We start from the raw sequence: 19,896 nt of genomic DNA, 5'->3' as shown, positions 1-19,896 counted from the left end.
TCTCCTATTATGGTCTCCTACCCTCCAGCCTTAGTTTCCTACCCTTCCATCTTGGTCTCCTATCCTCCCATCTTGGTCTCCTGCCCTCCCATCTTGGTCTCCTACCCTCTCATGCTGGTCTCCTACCCTCCCATCATGGACTCCTACCCTCCCATCTTGGTCTCCTACCCTCCCATGCTGGTCTCCTACCCTACTATCATGGTTTCTTACCCTCCCATCATGGTTTTTTACCCCCCATGCTGGTCTCCTACCCTCCCATTTTGGTCTCCTACCCTACCATCTTGGTCTCCTACCCTCCCAACTTGGTCTCCTATCCTCCCATCTTGGTCTCCTACCCTCCCATGCTGGTCTCCTACCCTCTCATCTTGGTCTCCTACCCTCCCATCTTGGTCTCCTACGCTCCCATCTTAGTCTCCTACCCTCCCATCCTACTCTCGTACCCTCCCACCTTGGTCTCCTATCTTCCCATCTTGGTCTCCTACCCTCCCATCCTACTCTCGTACCCTCCCATGCACGTCTCGTTCCCTCCAATCCTGGTCTCGTACCCTCCCATCCCGGTCTCATACCCTCCCATCCAGGTCTCGTACCCATCCATCCTGGTCGTACCCTCCCATCCAGGTCTCGTATCCTCCCATCCTGGTCTCCTACCCTCCCAACTTGGTCTCCTACCTCCATCTTGGTCTCCTACCGCATTTTGGTCTCTTACCCTCCCATCTTGGTCTTCTACCCTCCCATTTCGGTCTCCTACCCACACATCATGGTCTCCTACCCTCCCATCTTGGTCTCCGACCCTCCCATCTTGGTTTCCTAGTCTCCTATTATGGTCTCCTACCCTCCAGCCTTAGTTTCCTACCCTTCCATCTTGGTCTCCTATCCTCCCATCTTGGTCTCCTGCCCTCCCATCTTGGTCTCCTACCCTCCCATGCTGGTCTCCTACCCTCCCATCATGGACTCCTACCCTCCCATCTTGGTCTCCTACCCTCCCATGCTGGTCTCCTACCCTACCATCATGGTTTCTTACTCTCCCATCATGTTTTTTTTACCCCCAGGCTGGTCTCCTACCCTCCCATCTTGGTCTCCTACCCTCCCATCTTGGTCTCCTACCCTCCCATCCTACTCTCGTACCCTCCCACCTTGGTCTCCTATCTTCCCATCTTGGTCTCCTACCCTCCCATCCACGTCTCGTACCCTCCCATCCTGGTCTCGTACCCTCCCATCCCGATCTCGTACCCTCCCATCTTGGTCTCCTACCCTCCCAACTTGGTCTCCTGCCCTCCCATCCTACTCTCGTACCCTCCCACCTTGGTCTCCTATCTTCCCATCCTATTCTCGTACACTCCCATCCACGTCTCTTACCCTCCCATCCTGGTCTCGTACCCTCCCATCCTGGTCTCGTACCCTCCCTTCCTGGTCTCGTACCCTCCCATCCTGGTCTCGTACCCTCCCATCTCGGTCTCGTACCCTCCCATCCAGGTCTCGTACTCTCCCATCCTGGTCGTACCCTCCCATCCAGGTTTCGTACCCTCCCATCCTGGTCTCCTACCCTCCCAACTTGGTCTCCTACCTCTATCTTGGTCTCCTTCCGCATTTTGGTCTCTTACCCTCCCATCTTGGTCTCCTACCCTCCCATCTTGGTCTCCTACCCACACATCATGGTCTCCTACCCTTCCATCTTGGTCTCCTACCCTCACATTTTGGTCTCCGACCCTCCCATCTTGGTCTCCTACCCTCCTACCTTGGATTCCTAGTCTCCCATCATCATCATCTACCCTCCCATCTTAGTTTCCTACTTTCCCATCTTGGTCTCCTGCCTTACCATCTTGGTCTCCTACCCTCCCATCTTGGTTTTCTGCCGTCCCATTCTCGTCAACCCTTTCTTCCTGGTCTCCTGCTCTTCCATCTTGGTTTCCGACCCCCCTATGTTGGTGACCTACCCTCTCTTCTTGGTTTCCTACCCTCCTATCCTGGTCACCAGCCTTCCCATCCTAGTCTTCATCCCTCTTTTCTTGGTCTCCTACCCTCTCATCTTGGTCTCCTACCCTCTCATCTTCGTTTCCTACCCTTACCAACTTGCTCTCTTACCCTCCTAACTTAGTCTCCTGCCCTACCGTCTTAGTCTGTTTATATTTCCGAAATATTATAGTATTATGTTACGTTATGTCATTATTGTGCCGGATGTAGTTGAAGTTTTGGCAGTAAATATTGAACACGAGAACCTTGTCATTGTGGTGGTATTCAAGCCTCCGGATGCAACTCCCCAACAATTCCAGGTGCAACTTTTGAAAACTGTCTAGAAAATCTCCCAATTTCTGTCCCAAACATCTTGCTGCTGGGCGGTTTCAACTTAAGACACCTAGAATGGAAGAGTGTAGCAAAAAATGTTTTAGCAGATACAACCCCAAGGGGGAGCTCAGACGACAATTCACACACACACGAGCTATTAAATCTCTGCAACAAATTCACTTTAAACCAACAATTAATAGAGCCAACAAGACTGGAAAACACACTGGATTTCATCTTCACCAACAATGATCTGGTAAGGAATATAACGGTATCAAAAACAATACACTCAGACCACAACATAACAGAGGTACAGACATGTATGCACAGGACTCATGACCAGCAAAATGTGATCAGTCATGAGGGTGCCTTTACCAAATTCAACTTCAATAACAAAAACATACAGTGGGATCAACTCAGTCATGTTCTAAATGAAACAAACTGAGAAGATATCCTAAACAACACAGATCCAAACCTTTGCCTAGAGAGAGTTAACTCCGTGGCACTGGAGGTATGATGAAGACACATTCCTTTAAGAAAAAGGAAGAGAAGATGCAAACTATACAGGCGAATACGAAGAATCACAGAACTGCTAAAAGGGGACCAGTATATCTGAAATACGAATGGACGCAATGGTCAGAGAAATGGCAAATATCGAACTTAAGCTTAAAGAATCATATGGGAGGCAAGAAACTCAGGATGAACTTAAATCCATCAATGAAACTGGAAAAAAAATATTTCTTATGTCAAATCTAAGGCCAAAACAACATCCAGTGTTGGAGCCCTGGTTAGATGAGATGGGACTTACACAGATGCCAGCAAAGAGATGAGATACTGTGTGATAAATGCCCTTCAAGAAAGGTTCCTTGATGTTGGTGAGGGGCTCTTGATTTAGGGAATTGGATCTGTGCTCCAGTTCCCCGAATTAAGCCTGAATGCCTTCCACATCCCCCCCCAGGCACTGTATAATCCTCCGGGTTTAGTGCTTCCCCCTTGATTATAATATTAATAATGTGTGATAAATGGTTTAAAAAAACGACTAGTTGAAGATTGAGACACTTATGTAACATATGAGAATCTTTATTGAGGAAACGTTTCACCACACAGTGGCTTCATCAGTCCAATACAAATCAGAAGGGTGTAAGGAGAAGAGAAATTTGAGGTAATCAGTCCCTCATCACTGTCTTGCCAGAGGTGCACTTATACTACAGTTATAAAACTACAATATTAACACCCCTCCTTCAGAGTCCAGACGCTATACTTCCTATCTCCAAGACTTAAGTCTGGCCTGCCGGTTTTCCTGAATCCCTTCATAAATATTACTCTGCTCATACTCCAACACGCTCATGCATGCTTGCTAGAGGCCCAAACCCCTCGCACACAAAACCTCCTTTACCCCCTCCCTCCAACCTTTCCAAGGCCGACCTCTACCCCGCCTTCCCTCCACTACAGATTCAAACACTCCCGAAGTCATTATATTTTGTTCCACCCTCTCTACATGTCCGAACCACCTCAACAACCCCTCGTCAGTCCTCTAGATACTAGTTTTGGCAATGCGGCGCCTGTTAATTTCCAAACTACGAATTCTCTGCATTATATTCACACCACACATTGCCCTCAGACATGACATCTCCACTGCCTTCAGCCTTCTCCTTGTTGCAACATTCACCACCCATGTTTCACATCCATATAAGAACGTTGGTATAACTCTACTCTCATACATTCCCCTCTTTGCTTCCAGGGACAAAATTATTTGTCTCCACAGACTCCTCAGACCACCACTCACTTTTTCCCTTCATCAGTTCTACGATTCACCTCATCTTCCATGGACCCATCTGCTGACACATCCACTCCTAAATATCTGAATACATTCACCTCCTCAATACTCTCTCCTTCAAATCTGATATCCAACCTTTGGTTACCAAATTCACTTTCTTCTTTTTACATACCCTACAAAACTCATCCACCAACCTCAGCAACTTCTCTTCAGAATCTCCCAGAAGTACAGTGTCATCAGCAAAGAGCAACTGTGATATCTCCCACTTTATGTTAGATTCTTTATCTTTTAACCCCACACCTCTTGCCAACCCCCGAGCATTCACTTCTCTTACAACCCCATCTATAAATATATTGAACAATCATGGTAACATCGCACATCATTGTCTAAGGCCTACTTTAACTGGGAAATTATCTCCCTCTCTCCTACATACTCTAATCTGTGCCTCACTATCCTCGTAAAGACTTTTCACCGTTTTCAGTAACCTATCTCTTATTCCATTCATTTGCAACATCTGCCACATTGCCTCCCTATCCACCCTGTCATACTCCTTTTCCAAATCCATAAATGCCACAAAACCCTCTTTACCTTTATCTAAATATTGTTAACCTATATGTTTCACAGAAACACTTGCTCTACACACCCCCTGCATGCTCTATGCCACCCCCTGCATGCTATATGCCAATCCTTAGGTACCTTACCCTTTGCCATACATTTATTAAATAAAAGCACCAACCACTCCAAAACTATATCCCCACCTGCTTTTAACATTTCTATCTTTATCCCATCAATCCCGGCTGCCTTACCCCCTTTCATTCTACCCACAGCCTCACAAACCTCCCCCACACTCACAACTGGCTCTTCCTCACTCCTAAAAGATGTTATTCCTCCTTCCCTTATATATGAAATCACAGCTTCCCTATCTTCATCAACATTTAACAGTTAATCAATATAGTCCCGCCATCTTCCGAGTACCTAAAACTTTCCATTTAATAACTCTTCTCTTCTATTTTTAACTGTCAGATACATTCGTTCACTAGCCTTTCTCAACTTATTAATCTCACTCCAAAGCTATTTTCAAAAAAATTTGTTGATAACTTCTCACCCACTTTCTCATTTACTCTTGTTTTACATTGCTTCACCACTCTCTTAACCTCTCTTTTCCTCTCCGTATACTCCTCCCTCCTTGCATCACTTCTATGTAAAACCTCTCATATACTAACTTTTTCACTCTTAGTTATCTCTTAACATTATCATTCCATCAAACGCTTTTCTTCTCTCGCACACCCACTTTCCTGTAACTACAAACTTCTGTTGAACACTATAACACTACATTCTTAAACCTACCCCATACCTCTTCGACCCCATTGCCTATACTCTCTCTAGCTCATCTATCCTCCAATAGTTGTTTATATCTTACCATAATTGCCATCTCCTTCAGCTTATAAACCTTCACCTCTCTCTTACTTGCTGCTTCCTTTTTCCTTGTATCCCATCTACTTTTTACACTCACTGTAGCTGCAGCTAAAAAGTGATCTGATATATCTGTGGCCCCTCTATAAACATGTACATCTTGTAGTCTACCCAATAGTCTTTTATCTACCAATATGTAGTCCAGCAGACTACTGTCATTACGCCCTACATCATATCTTTTACAGTTATTTATCATGTTTTTCTTAAAATATGTATTACCTATAACCAAACTTCTTTCTATGCAAAGTTCAATAAAATGCTCCTCATTATCATTTACCCCTGGCACCCCAAACTTACCTACTCCACACCTTTAAATGTTTCTCCTACTTTAGCATTTTGGTCCCCTACCACAATTATTATTTCACTTGGTTCAAAACTTCCTACACACTCACTTAACATTACCCAAAATCTCTCTCTCTCCTTTACACTCCTCTCTTCTCCAGGTGCATACACACTTATACTGACCCACTTTTTGCATCCAACCATTATTTTAATCCACATAATCCTTAAATTTATACATTTATATTACCTCTTCTTCCATAACTGATCCTTCAACATTATTGTACCCTTTCCTTAGCTCTCTCTCAGATACTCCTGACTTAATCGCATTTATTTCTCCCCACTGAAACTCGCCTACCCCCTTCAGCTTTGTTTCGCTTAGGGCCAGGACATCCAACTTTTCATTCAAAGCATTAGCAATCATCTCTTTCTTATCCACACTACATCCACGCACATTTAAGTATCCACTCCTTACACCCTTCTGATTTGTATTGGACTGATGAAGCCACCGCAGGCCGGTCTTGAACCAGGCCGCGGGGGCGTTAATCTCCAGAATAACCTCCAGGTAGACACCTCCAGGTAGGAGAAGAAGTTACTAACACATTGCTTCCAGCATTTTAGTCGCCTCATACGATACGCATGACTTATGCAGGAAAGATTCTTTTCCACTTCTCCATGGGGAATAGAGGAAATAAAGAAGAACAAGAATATTTAAGAAAAAAGAAGAAAACCTAGATGTGTGTATGTATGTATATATATGCATATACTTGCCTGTGTAGTGTGACCTAAGTGTAAGTAGAAGTAGCAAGATATACTTGTTATCCAGCATGTTTATGAGACAAAAAAAACACCAGCAATCCTATCATCATGTAAAACAGTTACAGGTTTCTGTTTCACACTCACATGGCAGGACGGTAGTACCTCCCTGGGTGGTTGCTGTCTACCAGTCTACTACCTATTCAAATATCTCTGATATCGTAACACCACAAGACTTCGATAAAACAATAAATGATATGCCCATGTACTCGGCTCCAGGCCCACATCCCCCAGTGAAATGCAAGGGTGCCACAAGAATACTAAGAGACAACATAGTAAGTGTCAGGGGGCCCAAGAATGTTCATCTGCGTCAGGGGCCCAAGAATGTTCAACTGCGTCAGGGGCCCAAGAATGTTCAACTGCCTCACAGCATACGCAAGGAAGATTGCAAATAGACCCCTGGCTGTCTTCAAGAAGGCGCTAGAGAGGCACCTGAAGTCAGTACCTGTCCAGTCCGGCTGTGGTTCGTACGTCAGTTTGCATGCGGCCAACAGTACCAGCCTGATTGATCAGGCTCTGATCCACCACGAGGCCTTTTCACAGACCGGGTTGCGGGGACGTTGATCCCCAAAACCCTCTGCAGGTACATTCCAGATCGAAGGAACGACATATCTTCCTCTTGTAACATGCTAAGTGTACTGTATAGTACATTTTATTCGGAGTATGTCAGACACCCACAGAGGCATCCCGACCAGTGAACCAGATGCTAAAGATATGAGAAGGGGGTCCCCTCATTATGGTAGCATCGTGAGTCAACTTGCTAATGACAAAGAAACATGACAAAGTTGTGAAGCAATATGGTACACTTGTAAACCAACATAGGCAGACTTGCCTCCAAGTCTGGTCGAAGACGGTACTCACCGTGTCTCTTGCTTGAATTCCCTTACTGTGTATGTCCTCTGTATATATATTGTGCATACTAATGCTTGCTGTTTGCTGCCTTTTTCTCGTTCATCGTTTTTACCATGGTTATGGTGCTACAACCAGGTGTGCAAGCCATTAGTCGACACCTGTGTTCATAATACCGTTCTATAGGCGCTATAGTACCCTTACGCATTTATTAACAGTTATGAATGGTATCAGTGTTCACTGGCTAATGCATCATATGAAATGAATGGAACGTTTGAAGGGTTTAGTCCGTGTAGGCAATAACTGGAAAATATATCTTGTCAACTTTAAACTTTTAGTCCTGATGTGTTTTCCTCAAGGTAAACAATCTCTTGATGTTAGCTTGTGTAAGTTATCTTATGCCAATATATTTAGTCAAATTGATATCTTTGAAATAAATGACAATGTCTCTTCTGATCAGAAATAAGTCAGTGTGTTTAACTATTCATATATCCTGGTTTAAATAAACATCATGTTCATTTAAGAGGCACCTAAGTTCCCGCGTCTTCTAATAACATGTTCATTTTTCTACTATAATCTACCTTGTCCATAATTACTATCACATTTACTTTATTTCGTAAGGTGAAGTCGAGGATCTTTCCTTAATTCATGAACCATACCACGGGCGGGATTGAACCCGCGGTCATAGAGTCTCAAAACTCCAGACCGTCGCGTTCAATCACGCGGGTTCAATCCCGTCCGTGGTATGGTTTGTTTGCAATCGTGTCATTACGATTTCGTGAGTCTTAATTCATGGTCTAACTTAAATCTTTGAGAACAATTGTGTTGCAACTGTTAAAGAAAACTTGATGTATTTTGGTGGCAGTCGACCAGAGGAAGGTTTACCCATATTCCATAACTCGTCTTATTTGTCTTAATGTGCGGGACTGGAATAGTGCTGAGTGAGGCCTTAGTTGAAAATTCTGTTTAATATTAGTACTGAAGATCTGGTACATCCATTCTTAAAGCAAGATGTGATTTACCCGAAAAAAAGTTAACAGTTAGTAAGTTTCTTTAGGGATTTGTATGGTTTATCATCACTTATACGACTCGTATGTCACTAAAGTTACACAGTAATTTCTTAGTTTCATTGTAAATATTTACACTAGGAACTTTTTAATAATTAAAGGTACCACTTTATTAGTACGTGTCTATGCTAATGAAGTGCTTATAAATGCTGAGGTAGTAGTCTGAAGTGCTTATAAATACTAAGGTAGTAGCCATAAATGCTTATAAATACTGAGGTAATAGTCTTACTCAGTGTCGATGAACATTGCTTTACAATACCATTACAAGATACTGCAGACACAAGCAAGATCATTAAATGAAACATTACTCGTCTTATAACAGTACATTAGAAGGTAAGCAGAACGCAACAGTTATGGTAAGAAAACAAAACATGACCGCATTCTTTGTATGCTTTGTGACAGGTCATGGAAAAACGCAGGTAGATCTTTCGTTGTAATCCTATTCTATAAATCATCTAAGATATCTTGCATACTGTAGAGACGGTGTAAACACTGCTTTACACTGCATTTAGATATCGTTGGTTTCCGTGAATCTAAATTCAATAAGTATTTTCTATAAAACACTCAGAAGTAAGATGGAGCGAATTTTCTGCAAAATAACACCATATTGACCGGAAACCCGCTGGGTCTCTACTAAAGATCATACCTGACTATCTTACTCGAGGTTTACATAATGACCGGAAACCCGCTGGGTCTCTACTAAAGATCATACCTGACTATCTTACTCGAGGTTTACATAATGACCGGAAACCCGCTGGGTCTCTACTAAAGATCATACCTGACTATCTTACTCGAGGTTTACAATTACGTTTTCAAAAACAGTGTTGAAAGTTAGTGTCAGACGAAGTATATCTTGGTTTCCTGAACACCTTCCACTACTACCTTATCCAAGATTAATAAAATAAAATAAAATAAAAGCACATGTATAGGAAAAAACTTAATGGCTATGTAAGAGACTGACTCACGGACCGGGAAAATGGTGCTTACCGCAACAGTGTCTGAGTTGTCTCCCGTAGGAGACTACAAGGAATCGGTTCGTGGTCTATTCCTCTTCACAATGTACAAAAATGACCTTGATTTATGGCTAAATTAGTAGAGGAAATGAAAATGGGAAAAAGTGCAGCATTCAAAGAACATTGAGGATACAATATAATCTGAACAAGTTGGCGCTGTTATGGGAGATGTGAAGGATGCAGTCTGGTATAACAGTCTCTGTCTTGAGATATGTTAGAGGATGTACAGAAAAAACCTACAAAACTCCTGCCATTATTCAGGCAAGAACGCTAGGAGTAAACCTTTTTTCACTTACCAAAGACAGACTGAAAAATCTCATTCAAATTATTTATTAACTGAATTTGACACTCAAACTTGACCTGTCTGAGTGCGTCTAACTTGACCTGTCTGAAGGTCTGAATGAGTCTAATTTGGCCTGTCTGAAGGTCTGAGTGCGTCTAACTTGACCTGTGTGAAGGTCTGAGTGCGTCTAACTTGACCTGTCTGAAGGTCTGAATGCGTCTAACTTGACCTGTCTGAAGGTCTGAGTGCGTCTAACTTGACCTGTCTGAAGGTCTGAGTGCGTCTAACTTGACCTGTCTGAAGGTCTGAATGAGTCTAATTTGGTCTGTCTGAAGGTCTGAATGTGTCTAACTTGACCTCTCTGAAGGTCTGAGTGCGTCTAACTTGACCAGTCTGAAGGTCTGAATGCGTCTAACTTGAAACAAAGAAATAAGGTGCGGAAGGTGCAGCAGAGACGCATCCAACAGCATTTACTGCAAAGAATTTTTTCAAAATGGAATAAACTAGCAGCTAATGACATAAGTGCAAATACAATACAATCAATCATCAATCAGCTGCTTCAGAGACCTCCACACTGTGGTCCTACACAAGATCAGAACCTCCACACTGTGGTCCTACACAAGATCAGAACCTCCACACTGTGGTCCTACACAAGATCAGAACCTCCACACTGTGGTCCTACACAAGATCAGAACCTCCACACTGTGGTCCTACACAAGATCAGAACCTCCACACTGTGGTCCTACACAAGATCAGAACCTCCACACTGTGGTCCTACACAAGATCAGAACCTCCACACTGTGGCCCTACACAAGATCAGAACCTCTACACCGTGACCCTACATAAGATCAGAACCTCCACACTGTGGCCCTACACAAGATCAGAACCTCTACACCGTGACCCTACATAAGATCAGAACCTCCACACTGTGCCCCTACACAAGATCAGAACCTCTACACCGTGACCCTACATAAGATCAGAACCTCCACACTGTGGCCCTACACAAGATCAGAACCTCTACACCGTGACCCTACATAAGATCAGAACCTCCACACTGTGGCCCTACACAAGATCAGAACCTCTACACCGTGACCATACATAAGATCAGAACCTCCACACTGTGGCCCTACACAAAATCAGAACCTCTACACCGTGACCCTACATAAGATCAGAACCTCCACACTGTGGCCCTACACAAGATCAGAACCTCTACACCGTGACCCTACATAAGATCAGAACCTCCACACTGTGGCCCTACACAAGATCAGAACCTCTACACCGTGACCCTACATAAGATCAGAACCTCCACACTGTGGCCCTACACAAGACCAGAACCTCCACACTGTGGCCCTACACAAGATCAGAACCTCTACACCGTGACCCTATATAAGATCAGAACCTCCACACTGTGGCCCTACACAAGATCAGAACCTCCACACTGTGGCCCTACACAAGATCAGAACCTCCACACTGTGGCCCTACACAAGATCAGAACCTCCACACTGTGGCCCTACACAAGATCAGAACCTCCACACTGTGGCCCTACACAAGATCAGAACCTCCACACTGTGGCCCTACACAAGATCAGAACCTCCACACTGTGGCCCTACACAAGATCAGAACCTCCACACTGTGGCCCTACACAAGATCAGAACCTCCACACTGTGGCCCTACACAAGATCAGAACCTCTACACTGTGGCCCTACACAAGATCAGAACCTCCACACTGTGGCCCTACACAAGACCAGAACCTCCACACTGTGGCCCTACACAACATCAGAACCTCTACACTGTGGCCCTACACAAGATCAGAACCTCCACACTGTGGCCCTACACAAGATCAGAACCTCTACACTGTGGCCCTACACAAGATCAGAACCTCTACACTGTGGCCCTACACAAGATCAGAACCTCTACACTGTGGCCCTACACAAGATCAGAACCTCCACAATGTGGCCCTACACAAGATCAGAACCTCTACACTGTGGCCCTACACAAGATCAGAACCTCCACACTGTGGCCCTACACAAGATCAGAACCTCCACACTGTGGCCCTACACAAGATCAGAACCTCTACACTGTGGCCCTACACAAGATCAGAACCTCCACACTGTGGCCCTACACAAGACCAGAACCTCCACACTGTGGCCCTACACAAGATCAGAACCTCTACACTGTGGCCCTACACAAGATCAGAACCTCCACACTGTGGCCCTACACAAGATCAGAACCTCCACACTGTGGCCCTACACAAGATCAGAACCTCTACACTGTGGCCCTACACATGATCAGAACCTCCACACTGTGGCCCTACACAAGATCAGAACCTCCACACTGTGGCTCTACACAAGATCAGAACCTCCACACTGTGGCCCTACACAAGATCAGAACCTCTACACTGTGGCCCTACACAAGATCAGAACCTCCACACTGTGGCCCTACACAAGATCAGAACCTCCACACTGTGGGCCTACACAAGATAAGAACCTCCACACTGTGGCCCTACACAAGATCAGAACCTCCACACTGTGGCCCTACACAAGATCAGAACCTCCACACTGTGGCCCTACACAAGATCAGAACCTCCATACTGTGGCCTTACACAACATCAGAACCTCTACACTGTGACCCTACACAAGATCAGAACCTCCACAGTGTGGCCCTACACAAAATCAGAACCTCCACACTGTGGCCCAACACAAGATCAGAACCTCCACACTGTGGCCCTACACAAGATCAGAACCTCCACACTGTGGCCCTACACAAGATCAGAACCTCCACACTGTGGCCCTACACAAGATCAGAACCTCCACACTGTGGTCCTACACAAGATCAGAACCTCCACACTGCGACCCTACACAAGATCAGAACCTCCACACTGCGACTCTACACAAGGCAGAACCTCCACACTGTGGTCCTAAACAAAATCAGAACCTCCACACTGTGGCCCTACACAAGATCAGAACCTCTACACTGTGACCCTACACAAGATCAGAACCTCCACACTGTGGCCCTACACAAAATCAGAACCTCCACACTGTGGCCCAACACAAGATCAGAACCTCCACACTGTGGCCCTACACAAGATCAGAACCTCCACACTGTGGCCCTACACAAGATCAGAACCTCCACACTGTGGCCCTACACAAGATCAGAACCTCTACACCGTGACCCTACATAAGATCAGAACCTCCACACTGCAACCCTACATAAGATCAGAACCTCCACACTGCAACCCTACTCAAGATCAGAACCTCCACACTGCAACCCTACACAAGATCAGAACCTCCACACTGCAACCCTACACACGATCAGAACCTCCACACTGCGACTCTACACAAGATCAGAACCTTCACACTGTGGTCCTAAACAAGATCAGAACCTCCACACTGTGGCCCTACATAAGATCAGAACCTTCACACTGTGGCCCTACATAAGATCAGAACCTCCACACTGTGGTCCTACATAAGATCAGAACCTCCACACTGTGGCCCTACATAAGATCAGAACCTCCACACTGTGGCCCTACATAAGATCAGAACCTCCACACTGTGGTCCTACATAAGATCAGAACCTCCACACTGTGGCCCTACATAAATCAGAAGCTCCACACTGCAACCCTACACAAGATCAGAACCTCCACACTGCGACTCAACACAAGATCAGAACCTTCACACTCTGGTCCTAAACAAGATCAGAACCTCCACACTGTGGCCCTACATAAGATCAGAAGCTCCACACTGCAACCCTACACAAGAACAGAACCTCCACACTGCGACTCTACACAAGATCAGAACCTTCACACTCTGGTCCTAAACAAGATCAGAACCTCCACACTGTGGCCCTACATAAGATCAGAACCTCCACACTGTGGTCCTACATAAGATCAGAACCTCCACACTGCAACCATACACAAGATCAGAACCTCCACACTGCGACTCTACACAAGATCAGAACCTTCACACTGTGGTCCTAAACAAGATCAGAACCTCCACACTGTGGCCCTACATAAGATCAGAACCTCCACACTGTGGCCCTACATAAGATCAGAACCTCCACACTGTGGCCCTACATAAGATCAGAACCTCCACACTGTGGCCCTACATAAGATCAGAACCTCCACACTGTGGCTCTACATAAGATCAGAACCTCCACACTGTGGCCCTACATAAGATCAGAACCTCCACATTGTGGTCCTACATAAGATCAGAACCTCCACACTGTGGTCCTACATAAGATCAGAACCTCCACACTGTGGCCCTACATAAGATCAGAACCTCGACACTGCAGCCCTACATAAGATCAGAACCTCCACACCGTGGTCCTACATAAGATCAGAACCTCCACACTGTGGCCCTACATAAGATCAGAACCTCCACACTGTGGTCCTACATAAGATCAGAACCTCCACACTGTGGCCCTACACAAGATCAGAACCTCCACACTGTGGCCCTACACAAGATCAGAACCTCCACACTGTGACTCTACACAAGATCAGAACCTCCACACTGAGGCCCTACACAAGATCAGAACCTCCACGCTGTGACTCTACACAAGATCAGAACCTCCACACTGTGACTCTACACAAGATTAGAACCTCCACACTGTGGCCCTACACAAGATCAGAACCTCCACACTGTGGCCCTACACAAGATCAGAACCTCCACACTGTGGCCCTACACAAGATCAGAACCTCCACACTGTGACTCTACACAAGATCAGAACCTCCACACTGAGGCCCTACACAAGATCAGAACCTCCACACTGTGACTCTACACAAGATCAGAACCTCCACACTGTGACTCTACACAAGATTAGAACCTCCACACTGTGGCCCTACACAAGACCAGAACCTCCACACTGTGGCCCTACACAAGATCAGAACCTCTACACCGTGACCCTACATAAGATCAGAACCTCCACACTGTGGCCCTACACAAGACCAGAACCTCCACACTGTGGCCCTACACAAGATCAGAACCTCTACACCGTGACCCTACATAAGATCAGAACCTCCACACTGTGGCCCTACACAAGATCAGAACCTCCACACTGTGGTCCTACACAAGATCAGAACCTCCACACTGAGGCCCTACACAAGATCAGAACCTCCACACTGTTGTCCTACACAAGATCAGAACCTCCACACTGTGGTCCTACTCAAGATTAGAACCTCCACACTGTGGCCCTACACAAGATCAGAACCTCCACACTGTGGTCCTACACAAGATCAGAACCTCCACACTGTGGTCCTACACAAGATCAGAACCTCCACACTGTGGTCCTACACAAGATCAGAACCTCCACACTGTGGCCCTACACAAGATCAGAACCTCCACACTGTGGTCCTACACAAGATCAGAACCTCCACACTGTGGCTCTACACAAGATCAGAACCTCCACACTGTGGTCCTACACAAGATCAGAACCTCCACACTGTGGCCCTACACAAGATCAGAACCTCCACACTGTGGTCCTACACAAGATCAGAACCTCCACACTGTGGCACTACACAAGATCAGAACCTCCACACTGTGGCCCTACACAAGATCAGAACCTCCACACTGTGGCTCTACATAAGATCAGAACCTCCACACTGTGGTCCTACACAAGATCAGAACCTCCACACTGTGGCCCTACACAAGATCAGAACCTCCACACTGTGGTCCTACACAAGATCAGAACCTCCACACTGTGGCTCTACACAAGATCAGAACCTCCACACTGTGGTCCTACACAAGATCAGAACTTCCACACTGTGGCTCTACACAAGATCAGAATCTCCACACTGTGGTCCTACACAAGATCAGAACCTCCACACTGTGGTCCTACACAAGATCAGAACCTCCACACTGTGGCTCTACACAAGATCAGAACCTCCACACTGTGGTCCTACACAAGATCAGAACCTCCACACTGTGGCTCTACACAAGATCAGAACCTCCACACTGTGGTCCTACACAAGATCAGAACCTCCACACTGTGGCCCTACACAAGATCAGAACCTCCACACTGTGGTCCTACACAAGATCAGAACCTCCACACTGTGGCCCTACACAAGGTTCTATGCGACCCACAACAGTCTGATATATTTACAGAGAGTAAAAGCAATAAACCATCATTTTAAGTCACTTAAAGTAAAGGATTTTATTGCTTGTAACAATTTATATGTCAAAAATTTTTCAAATTTTAGTTCTAATCTTTTCGTTTTTCAGATATAACTTTGAGTTATGGAAGGAAAAGAGCAGTGCAGAGTGCCGCTTGCTCAGTGAAGACTCGGACGTAAAGTACTTCTTTGCACCACCAGGTGATAAAAGCTCATGTATCGTATACCATGAAACTGTTGCGTCCGCACTCTGAGATCAAACATAGTCATTCCCAGTTCACAGGAACACAGGGTTCGGAAAAATTTAAATAAATACAACACCGGTTGCATTCCCAATATTTTTTTTTTGTATGGAAAAGAGATGAAAACGAAGCTTTTATCAGAGCCAGTTACAAAGTAGCTGATGCCTTAGCTGAAAGAGGAAAGCCATTCACCGATGGAGATCTGATATCAAATTGCAGATATTGCACAAAATTTTCAGTTTCATTCTATCGACCTTGATGCGTCGAATGATGAGAGAGAGACAGCACAACTCCTGGTATTCATCTATGGTGTCGACAACAAATTTGATGTCCCACAATAATTAGCATCAATGCACAGCATCCACAGCAAAAAAAAAAAAAACTGAGTATTTGAATATAACCTGAAGTGGAACAAACTACAATTGGAGGAAAAAAACATCTGGGGTGAAGAAAGGTTTGGTTACATTAATCACACAACCTAGTGATGATGATGGATTCTCAGATCTCGTGTTTCAACATTGAGTTCTCCATCAGCGAGCATTGTGCGGAAAATAAGTGGATATGTTATGCGTTCTGAAACCTGTTGTTTCAACACTAAATTTCATTTAATCTCAAGCGCTCAGTCATGGCCAGTTTTCTAATTATTATTATAATTATAATCATGGGAGAACGCTAAACCTGTAGGATTAAACAGCACATGTGGAGGGGGATGGAAGGTATTCAGACTCGATTCAGGGAACGGGAGCACAGATCAAATTCCCTAGATAAAGAGCCCCTCACCAGGATCAAGAAACCTTCCTTGAAGGGACCAGTTTTCTGAAACTCATTCTGAGATCTCCGAATTGCCTTACCTGAAGTTTACCTGGAGAGAGTTCCGGGGGTCAACGCCCCCGCGGAGCGGTCTGTGACCAGGTCTTATGGTGGATCAAGGCCTGATCAACCAGGCTGTTACTGCTGGCTGCACGCAATTCAACGTACGAACCACAGCCCGGCTGGTCAGGTACCGACTTTAGGTGCTTGTCCAGTGCCTGCTTGAAGACTGCCAGGAGTCTATTGGTAATCCCCCTTAAGTATGCTGGGAGGCAGCTGAACAGTCTTGGGCCCCTGACACTTACTGTGTTGTCTCTTAACGTGCTAGTGACACCCCTGCTTTTCATTGGGAGAATGTTGCATCCTCTGCCGAGTCTTTCGCTTTCGTAGGGAGTGTTTTTCGTGTGCAAGTTAGGTACTAGTCACTCTAGGATTTTCCAGGTGTATATAATCATGTATCTCTCCCACTTGCGTTCCAGGGAATACAGGTTCAGGAACTTCAAGCGCTCCCAGTAATTGATTTAATCTCCGTTATGCGTGCCGTGAAGGTTCTCTGTACATTTTCTAGGTCAGCAATTTCACCTGCCATGAAAGATGTTAGTGTGCAGCAATATTCCAGCCTAGATAGAACAAGTGACCTGAAGAGTGTCATCATGGGCTTGGCATCCCTAGTTTTGAAGGTTATCATTATCCATCCTGTCATTTTTCTAGCAGATGTGATTGATACAATGTTATGGTCCTTGAAGGTGAGGTCCTCCGAAATAATCACTCCCAGATTTTTGACGTTAGTTTTTCGCTCAATTGTGTGGTTGGAATTTGTTTTATACTCTGATGAAGTTTTAATTTCCTCACCTTTACCATATCGGAGTAATTGAAATTTCTCATCGTTGAACTTCCTATTGTTTCCTGCAGCCCATTGAAAGATTTGGTTGATGTCCACCTGGAGCCTTGCAGTGTCTGCAATGTAAGACACTGTCATGCAGATTCGGGTGTAATCTGCAAAGGAAGACACGGTGCTGTGACATACATCCCTGTCTACGTCAGATATGAGGATAAGGAACAAGATGGGAGCAAGTACTGTGCCTTGCGGAACAGAGCTCTTCACCGTAGCTGTCTCAGACTTTACTCTGTTGATTACTATTATTTATTCTATATGTGAGGAATTTATAGATCCATCTACCAACTTTTCCTGTTATTCCCTAAGTACGCATTTTGTGCGCTATTACGGCATGGTCACACTTGTCGAAGGCTTTTGCAAAGTCTGTGTATATTACATCTGCATTCTTTTTGTTTTCTAGTGCATCTAGAACCTTGTCGTAGTGATCCAGTAGTTGGAACAGACAAGAGCGACCTGCTCTAAACCCATGCTGCCCTGGGTTGTGTAACTGATGGGTATCTAGCTGGGTGGTGATCTTGCGTTTTAGGACCCTTTCAAAGATTTTTATGATATGGGATGTTAGCGCTATCGGACTGTAGTTCTTTGCTATTGCTTTACTGCCCCCTTTGTGGAGTGGGGCTATGTCTGTTGTTTTCAGTAACTGTTGGACGACCCTAGTGTCCATGCTCCCTCTCCATAGGATGTTATAAGCACGATAGGGCTTCATGCAGTTCTTGATGAACGCTGAGTTCCATGAGTCTGGCCCTGGGGCAGAGTGTATGGGCATGTCATGTATCTCCTGTTCAAAGTCATTTGGCGTCAGGATAACGTCAGGTAGGCTTGTGTTTACCAAATTCTGTGGCTCTCTCATAAAAAATTCATTTAGATCTTCGACTTTCAGTCTTGTTAGCGGCTTGCTAAAAACTGGGTCATATTGGGACTTGAGTAACTCACTCATTTCCGTGCTGTCATCTGTGTAGGACCCATCTTGTTTAAGTAGGGGCCCAATACTGGATGTTGTTCTCGACTTTGATTTGGCATAAAAGAAATATTTTTGGGTTTCTTTCGATTTCATTTATGGCTTTTAGTTCTTCCCGTGATTCCTGACTCCTATAAGATTCCTTTAGCTTAAGTTCGATGTTTGCTATTTCTCTGACCAGTGTCTCCCTACACATTGCAGATATATTGGCCTCTTTTAGTCGCTCTGTTTTTCTTTTCCGTCGCCTGTAAAGGGAGCGCTTGTTTCTTTGTATTTTACATCTACTCCTCCTTTTTCTTAAAGAAATATGCCTTGAGCATACATAAAGTGCCACAGAGTTAATCTGTTCTAGGCATAAGTTGGGGTCTGTGTTGCTTAGTCTATCTTCCCAGCTTATATCATTTAGGACTTGGTTTACTTGGTTTACTTTATGTTCTTGTTATTGAAGTTGAATTTGGTGAAGGCTCCCTCATGACTGATCCCATTTTGTCTGTCTGGGGCTCCGCGCATACGTGTCTGAATCTCGATTATGATGATAAATTAGACACATATGCAACTCTTGGGTATCTTTATTGAGGAAACGTTTCGCCACACAGTGGCTTCATCAGTCCATACGTAGGAGAAACTTGAAGAACAGGAGGAGAATGAGGTAATCAGTCCCTCAACCTTGAGTCGATGTGTTCAGTCCATCAAGATTGATGGACTGAATACTGTGTGGCGAAACGTTTCCTCAATAAAGATACCCAAGAGTTGCACATGTGTCTAATATATCAACATGTCGGTTCTCTGAACCATTCATCTACAAACCTCGATTATGTTGTGATCTGAGTATATTGTTTTTGATATGGTGACATTTCGTATCAGATCATCATTGTTAGTGAAGATGAGGTCCAGTGTATTCTCCAGTTTAGTAGGCTGGTTTAAGGTTAATTTTGTGCAGAGATATAAAAGCTTGTGTATGTGTGAGTTCTCATCTGAGCTGCCTCCTGGTGTTATCACTGCAGCAACATTATTTGCTATATTCCTCCATTTTAGGTGCCTTAAG

Source organism: Cherax quadricarinatus, chromosome 37 (genome assembly GCF_038502225.1).
Source record: "Cherax quadricarinatus isolate ZL_2023a chromosome 37, ASM3850222v1, whole genome shotgun sequence".
Classification (NCBI taxonomy): Eukaryota; Metazoa; Arthropoda; class Malacostraca; order Decapoda; family Parastacidae; genus Cherax; species Cherax quadricarinatus.
This window is presented reverse-complemented; position numbering follows the sequence as displayed.